Source organism: Peromyscus californicus, unplaced genomic scaffold (genome assembly GCF_007827085.1).
Source record: "Peromyscus californicus insignis strain IS unplaced genomic scaffold, ASM782708v3 Scaffold_15__1_contigs__length_86483966, whole genome shotgun sequence".
Lineage (NCBI taxonomy): Eukaryota > Metazoa > Chordata > Mammalia > Rodentia > Cricetidae > Peromyscus > Peromyscus californicus.
The window spans coordinates 80,912,439-80,921,679 of NW_026294447.1; the positions used below are offsets into that span (position 1 = coordinate 80,912,439).

General features: G+C 37.9%; 1 pseudogene; it reads left to right on the plus strand.

Annotated features, from left to right (window-relative positions):
- Positions 1 to 1,539: 1,539 nt before the first annotated feature.
- LOC128110432 (serine/arginine-rich splicing factor 10-like) lies at positions 1,540 to 9,010 on the plus strand (annotated as a pseudogene).
- Positions 9,011 to 9,241: the final 231 nt, after the last annotated feature.

A 9,241-nucleotide genomic window follows, 5' to 3' on the forward strand; every position in this document is an offset into this window, starting at 1 on the left:
TGGCTCGGCCTGGGAGGAGGGGACTAGACCTACCTGGACTGAGTCTACCAGGTTGACCTCAGTCTGTGGGGAAGGCTTTGCCCTGGAGGAGATGGGAATGGGGGGGGGGGGGCGTTGGGGGGAAGGTGAGGGGGACGGGAGAGGGGAGAACAAGGGAATCCGTGGCTGATATGTAGAACTGAATTGTATTGCAAAATAAATTAAAATAAATTAAAAAAAAAAAACTTAGTGGGTCACATGACACAGTGGAGACATGAGGAGGGAAAGAGGACTTCAAAACAAGATGGAGCATTGACAGGAGTGAGAGGAAGGTGGGAAGGAGTGGGACATGACCAATTAGAATGCATTATAAATAGACATGTATGAAATTGTCAAAGACCAAACCTAATTTAAAAAAAGATCAAAACCTTCCAGAACCCAAAGGTCAGGAATTTGATGGAGAAACATGCTCTAATCCTCAGTGAGGCCAAACATCCCTTTAAATTCAATGCCACTTATTAGACACAGCACCTCATTCTGCTCCCTTGTCGACATTTTCCATGTCTTTCTTGAGTAGCTTTCTGTCATGCTGATGACATTCCATTTCTGATCTTCAGTTATTGGTGCCTGAAAACATTGTTAGGAAATAATCGCTGTTGTATTGACAGAGGAATTTACCTTTCTGTGTCTGGGTAATATTTCCTTTCTGGGGACATTTTGCCTGTAATGACTATCTGGAAAGACTGGCTGTGGACAATGTCTTATTCTGTTTTGGGTAGTCACTGCATTGGTTCATATAATGAAGGTTTGTGATAGAAACAGATAAGTTCCCCACCTTTTTATCCATCTCTTTCCTTAGATAGGCAACGGATGCAAGGTGAGTACGTGAAAGTCAGTTTTTCTCTAATTGGATAGATTTAGTTAAAATGCTGTTATATCTGTAACCGCTCTGGATATTTCTGAGACAGGTATTGAAGTCATTACCTGTCATTTGTGGACTATCAGAATGCTGTTAGTCAATTTCTGATGGCAGATCATCTGTCTCCCTTTTAGCTGATTGATACACCTTCCCGTTAAACATCAACAAATATTATCTTTTATAGTTATACGTGGATTGTCTCCCAGTAGGGCTGATGACACTCAATGGCAGCATGCTTATAGCTTTATCTTCTAAAACTTCTTATCTACCAAAGATTTTTAATTCTTTGAAGCTATAGTATTTGAAAATTTAACAAGAACAGGAAGTGGAGCCCAAAGCTTTAGATTATGTTGGAAGTTCCCTTTCTGACTGTCTTCTAATTACGTCTCTCTACTGCAGCATTCATGGAAATTCATGTGGCATTTAACACTTCTGCAGCAGACTTTGGGCATATATTTTGAAAATCCTTGAAAATGGCATGCCCCTCAGTCTGTTTTTACAGACAACATGTACATGTTGGTTGGTATTGGGAGGCCTCAGCTGTTCTTGGGATATTTGTATTATAGTTGCAAGAACCTTTTGTGGAAACAGGGGTGCCACTTTACAGATGTCACTTCAAGATGGATGGGAATTAATACATGATGGGCACTTCACAGTCACTGGAGACTTGTTGTACCAGCTACAACGTACAGCAAATCACTGTTGAGGGTGGAGGACCAGAGATTATTCATGGGGTGAGTCCATCAGCTTTCACACCACAACTTGAGAAACTAATGAACTATGTTTCAGGTCCTCTAAAAGTAACTTTACTTGTTCTATTTCTTAAATCTTGTTATTCTTTTCAAGGTGGTTTGTAGGACCAACTGGCTGAAAAAAAAATAGACAATTGAATGGAAACGTGGGAAAGACCTGAAGATGCAAGTTTGGAAATATCTACAGCTAGATTTCCTGTAGTCCCTTTCAAAGTAGGAGACATGACTGAAGACTAAACAGATTCCCAGAACTAGAAATCAGAAGTAAAAATTTTTTACCCCAAACTATTTGCACATGTAGTCTAAAGCAGTTCAAACTGTTTCTGAGTTTTCCTCTGTACATTTAAGGTAGCCCCTTGTGGGTTACTGGGCATTTTATCACCCTAGAGGACATCTCAGTCAGGAAAGTGGGCAACATGAACTGAGATCCTCAAAGGGGAGAACCAGAGCACAGAAGTGGTAGAGCCTCACTGCATCAACGTAGAGGGTTTGATTTTGAGCAGAAGACAGCAGAAGCTTTCTCACTTTCATATTTCTTAATTCTGCACCTCAATATAGTCATTTGCTATTCATGACATCTGGATATGTACTGGGAAATAGGTAACATTTTAAAGAGGATTTTGTTTCAATACGCATCTTTGTGTGACCATGAGTTTTATAACATGATGCTATAGAATACACATGGATGGTAAAATTTTTATTTCAGTAAAGCAGATGAATTCATCTATCATTTCAGTTACATTTTGACACAAGATTAGGTAAAATATACATAAAAATCCCCAATATAATACAATGTTATTACTATTGCCTTCTTGCTCTATAACTAGACATGTCCATCTTATGTGTAAGCTACCCTGTGTCTCTTAAGCCTTATTCCAGGCCCTGTTTATGGTGATAAGTTTTGTTCCCTACCTCTGTGTTTTTGATCTTTTTGTCACATATAAATAGGGTGATACACTATTATTTTCTTGCAGTCTCTGCTATTTTCACATATAATAATGTCTTCTAGGGTCATATTCTGGCAAATGTCAATATCTCCTTTTTAGAGCCTAGATAATATTACATTATTAACATGTACATGCGTCTACTCCCCACATTTTTCTTGTCTAATTATCCACTGATGTATACTTAGGGTCCTTCTATGCAATGACTATTATGAACAATGGTGTAGTTGGCACAGAAGTGTAGATACCTTCATGGGGTGATAATTTCACTCTAGGAAATTTTCAGATCTATTTACACAGAAGGGGATTGCTGAATTGTTTGGAAGTTATATATATATATATATATATATATATATATATATATATATATATATTATTTATTTAATTGATTTTTCAAACATCTTTTTATAATGGTTCCTCTAATTTCCCTCTCCACCAGTAGAATTCTAGAATGTCATTTTTCTCACACTTTAGCAGAGAGTTAACATTTTGATAACAAGTGTCCTAATGGTGAGAGATGATATCGCATGTTGATTTTAATTTATACCTGTCAGTCTATTGGACAATTTATGCCTTCTTTGGAAACAAAGTGTTTGTTGTTCTTTTAAAAGATTACTATGTTTTTATTTTTTTTTACCCAACTACCTTCAACAGTGAAATGCATTTAAGTACTCCATTTTTTCAGATTTGTTATTTTTATTCATGTGTGTGTGTTTGTATGTATCTCTTTGTGAGTGTACGCTACGCATGCCTGCCCAGAGACCAGAAGAATGAGTTAGATCACCTAGAGATGGACTTGCAGGAAATTGTAAGCCATCAGTTGTGGGTGCTGGGAGCTGAATGCAGCCCTCTTGAAGAGCAGGAAACACCCTTAGCCACTGGGCCATCTCTTTAACCCCATTCAAAGGAATTAAATAAATAAGAGTATTATATCACAATGAAAAGAAATTCAAGATATTCTTAGAGAGGGGTATCTGTGGTTGGTATGTAAAATGAATAAAAAAGTTTTTAAACAAACAAACAAAAAAGAAATAGTAGTGGATCTAAAAAATTAAAACGAGACTTACAAAATTCTTTGAAAAAGGCATAGTGTTTAAAATAAGGCTGGGGGTTACATTTGGTGGTGATTTTCAGAAGAACTGAAGTTTTCCCGCATAGCGTTCTGCCGCCAGAGCTAGGGGACCAACGCGAGTATTACCTTGTGGTAACTGAACAAGCCATGTGCTTACATTTTGCTCACTTTTCTTTACGTGGATGAATGGGCAGCATTCTAATCTCACACGCCTTTGACAATGTAAGGGAATATGCACTGCTACGTAGAAAGGGAGGCACAATTAGTTTGTCGTAGCAAACGGAACGTAAGATTGACTACCTTTGTCAAACTTAAAATGTAGGGAAAAGAGAGGCTGGAGGCATGCAAGACAAAGAGGAAAGGGAACGGGGAGGAAGCAACAGAGAGAAAATAATACAAATAGACAATAGGAAAACGCGGAAAAAAGGAAAGCAGGCATTGATTAAGGGAGAAGGGGGAGGAGGGAAGGATAACATTAGCTAGTCTTCCTCTAGATATCCTCAATATGGTTTCCTTCTACTTCACAATACCCCAGCATGAGAAGTGATGAAGCAAATTGCATCCCCCTCCTGAGACTCACTTAGGCTAGGTGATGAGGGGGGCTAAAGAGAAAACTTTAAGTAGAATATGAGATTAGAGTTTAAATTTGCTGGGCCAACAAGTTAAGCAATCTTCTCGAGATGTCCTTTAAAGGTTCTGCCTTTTGGGAAAAGCTAATTAGCCTAGTAAAAAGGAGTGCAGCTGTAGGAGAAAAAGTACTCTATTTCCACCGTGCTTGCTATCAAGCCATAGCTGCTCAGGGAAAGGCATCCTCTGCCTCCTTCAGCCACAGAGGTGTTAGCTTTCTGACCGTCAGCATGGCATTGTATACACACTGGTCACAAGGAGAAGGGCAGACATTAACAAAATACAGTTATCAGCCTCAGCCTGATAGGAACTACCCAGGTCTTGGGTGTGACGTTCTATTCCATTCTGGATTCTCCAGAGCAGCAATGCATCTTCCACTTGTCCATGCCCTTCTGTGGAGAACAGGAGAGATTTCATTGCACATTCATATCTCTTTGAAGCAGGAGACTCAAGTGAACTCACCCAAGACTCATTCTTTTAAAGACTTCTCACATGCTTTTGACTGTCCTTGTGCTAAGGTAGGGCAGACATTGTTGAGAATGATTCTTCCTAGAATCCAGTGAGTCTAGTGAGACATGGTTCTCTACCACTTAATGCATCTCCTCACCAGAACTGTGCCACACGTGTGAAGGCCAACATCAGTGGACATACTTGCCTCTTCTCCCAACTCTACCTGGATGAAAAATGTAGTGCTAATCTTGATGAATCTTCATTTAGAGTGAATTCATAGATTTTATTATAGGTGCTAAAAGAATGTAATCATGAAAGTCTCCATCTCCTGTAGCACAAACAGCAATGTCAGCCTTAGCCTTGACTGAGGACTACCCAAGGGTAGACATGTAAAACCATACCTGTCACTTGACTAAATTATTACATGATAGAGATGAGAAACTTTTTAAACATTTCTAGTTCATACAGGGCTTACCTGATGCCAAAATGGTTCATAGCCTTAATAAGGGCCCAGATAATACAATCAGATGAATTTACAGGCTACATGCATTTCATTCCAATATTGTATGTACCCCCAAACTCTCGTTTTTTTGGAAAAGCTCTTGTTTAAATTTGAGCAAAAGAATCAAGTAAGAATATTTTTATGTCTAATGCGTAATTGATGGTTTTTCAATGTGATTAAGAGAGTCCTGTATTTGAAAAGAAATAGCAATGAATTATCTTTTAGGAAATAATCCCTCCTTTATAAGCTGATCACTTGAATAAGACTTACAAACATATTAAAAATAAATCCACAGGCCACCATCCAAATCATTTAGTATTCAAACCATATATACTTAATAAAAAAATATGAGCCTTAAAACTTTCTTCAAAATTCTATTGATTTAAAGTTACATGCAAAAAATTTATTATGTCAAAGAAATATATGTGTCTATATGTAGTTCAAGTATTGGACATATTTTACATCTTTCATATTTTCCTTTTATAGTAGGAAATGCCTGTTAAATTTAGTAACAATTTTATGTGAATGAAATATCCCATCTACAAAGTATGGGCTTCAAATTCAGTTTTGATCCAATAGCGTTATATTGCTGGAATAAATCTCTTGTGCCCATGTGGTTTCTTGTAATGCTATTGTACTTGTGCTTACCAGCCTCCTCTAGAGGAGTGATGGATGGCAGCGAGACTTAACCTAATTCTACATCAAGTTCTTGCTAACCTCACATAAGCCTTTCATAAATCTGAATAATTTGCTCACCATTGTGTGAGCTCTAGAGTGGCATTGCTCTAACATTATGTATTATTGCAACCTCCTTTGGAAACAAAAGGGCTGTGATTGTTTCCATAAGTGAATTATGTTTTCATATATTTTACACTGCTGTAGTGAGCATTGCTTAGCAACAAGTCTTGAAGAGTGAGAAAGTGGAGCAGGTCTTCTTAGTACTAATCTTCCACCCTATCTTGCTACTGTCTGGAGGAATTCATTGAAGGCCCTGACTTGTCTAGCCCAAAAGAATGATTTCTCCTCACCGTGTGTTTGTGTGTGTGTATGTGTGTGTCTGTCCAGGTGTGTGTGTGTGTGTGTGTGTGTGTGTGTGTGTGTGTGTGTGTGTGTGTGTATGCAGAGGCTGGGGTAAGCATTGTAGTCCTTTAATTATCTCTACAGTATTTTATAAAATAAAATTTCTCTTGATGCTGGAGCTCACCACGTAGCGAGAGTGGCTGTCCATTGAACCTCAAAAATCTAACTGTCTCCGTTCCCAGCCATCATTCTAGCTTTTACTTGGATTTGGGGTTATCCAAACTCAGACCTTTGTGTTTTCACGGCAACAATTTTGGTGACAGAGACGTTACCTCAGTCCCTTCTTGTCACCTTTTAAAAGAAGTTCATACTTCTGTAAAACTAACCATATTACCTTTATTACAGGAAAAATGAAATGTGAGATGCAGTGATTACTCAACTACTACCTAATGCACACACAAGACATTCACACAGAAATTCACTCATATTAATTTTTAAAACAAATATCACCCAATGAGGCAGACCTATGTGACAGCACTGAATTTTGCTGCTCCTTGTTTAAGATTACAGAAAACACAAGCATGTTTGTAGGTACCATTGTAGATTTCACAGTGAGAAAGGCATGCTTTCTCACCCAGCCTTCTTTGTGTCAAGCAAATACACTTTTGGAAGACTAGTGTCTAGGTTAAGCCTAGGGCAAAAGCAAATAACTTTCTTATCCCTCTGTGTAGGATGAATGTTTTTGGTTGGTTAGGACAGAAATGTTTCTAAAAATACCCAAGATTCATAGCTCAATTCAAAATCAATTCTGTATCCACCAGAAGTTGTATAAGATAAGCACAGAACATAGACCTTTCCCACTCAGGATTTAACTCACAAGCTGTGCATACATATTATGATAATGTGTTGGCATTGCTGGAGCTATTTTTGTCTTCCATTTGGCCCTGGCTTCCTGTGGGCTCCATGGGGAAGATGCTTCTCCACTTAGTTTACAGTTGTTCTCTCGGGTGATATGAGCAGTGGAAGTGAGCTACATTTTTCTCATGGGTTTAATTTTTAAACCTTGGGTAAGGTGCTTTAAAGGCTATTGAAGAAAAAGTGAGGAACATAGACACTGTGAGAAGGATGGCCTTCTTGGTAAAGTATAAGACTACGTCAGAAGTCTGGAAGCATCACTCTTACAAGTCAGGCAACTTCTTTTGACCATTTCTGTCTCCCACACCACACATCAGTAGCCATAGGTCCAAGTACCATTTTTCTCTTTTAATCAGAGTACTGAACTTGAAATATAAAAGTGGTAAAGTTCCTTACAGAAATCAATAAAGAAATATTTGTCTGTCAAATACTTCACCTAGCACGACCACACAGTACATATTATTTAAAAAACTATTAAGTGCCTATAATCAATTTTGTTTTGAAAGTTAACTTTAAAAGACTCTGAACCTTGAGACAAGCAATGGTGTAGAAGAAAAGCAAAGATTAGTTAAAACTGAGATGTGAGATGTCATTACACACAGCTGTATTAGACAGCATAATTTCTGGTATTCTACATTTTTAATAGAATTAAAAAATATCCAACATTGCCTTCTTGTATTGAATTATAATACAAATATACTCTAGGGAAAATGTAATTGCTCATCTGTTCTTGAACCTTCCATCCATTATGAATATTATATTATGGCATGATTTTATAAAGTTAAATGCTTCTTTTGACAAGGAACATTTATCACCTAAAAATACTCAAGGCTTTGGATATATTCTTCTACTTTGTCTTTTATGAGACTTATTTCCTGGCCTCTCCTGCTATTCTAGTTCCTGTTGTTGACTCTTGTATGTGGAATGACAGATGCTCTAACCGCTGAATACAATTCATCACATTTTAGTTTGACTCTCAATTGATGGCAGTTCTGTAGTGGTATTGTGAAAAGTTCCACAAAAACAAGACTAAAAATTATGAATGTCAAACATAGTCTTATCTTTTCTTTGTTTCCTACCAATTATCAAAGATTACATATGTTTGTCTATATGTCTCTCTGAAAACAAACAACTACAGTGTCACAATGTCATAGCAAACATGCATTATAATTTAGATTAAAAATAGACATAGGGATGGATATGAGCCTCCGCTGGTGCAGTGGATGATTTGCTGAGCCCCATAAGGCCACTGGCCCAGACTCCTGCTACCTGCACCCACCCTTTCCCAACCCAACATGTCTCTTCATCAGGAACATGGCAGAGGACACCAGACATGAACATTTACATCAGGAATTTGGTCATGATAGTCCAATAATAGATGTTTATGCTCTACTTCATTTTTACACTTGATGTCCAAGATTTGCATATGTTCAGTTTGAGTATGTTCATGATGCTTGAAGATACTTTACATAATGTGGACAGAAAACAAATTTGTGGGTGTCCAGTTGAAATACAATTCACACAGGGGTATCAGAAGACACCAGATCAAATAGAAGTCAAGGAAAGGAGGAATGTGTACAGCTCTTCACAATATAATGATTATGGCCCATATAGACATTGAAAGGAGGACACCCATGAGTTGCTCTTTTGATTACAGCCATAGGAGATCTTATAGTTCTATGAACAGTAGGAGGACCATGGTGAAGCAGAAGCCACTCTGACAATGATAGATGAAACTGCTGCTGGGTTCTCCAACACTGTTCTGCTTCCAAACTTCAAGAAAGACCAGAAAGCAGAAAAAGAACCACAGAAGGTAGTTCAAGCAACTGAAGGGTGGGTGGGAGGTGCTGTAATATGAAGACTGTACAGATGTTTGGCTATGACCTGTAGTGATAAAAGAACTATCAAAAACTATATGGAATGATTAAAGTCCCCTCAAGGACAAATAAAAGGAAATTCAACTTAGTACTTGTGGAAACTAATTCCTAAATATGAACAGGTTTGTACTGACTCATGGGTTACAGAGCCATGATAAGTTACTGGAAACTAGGATGTCTAAAT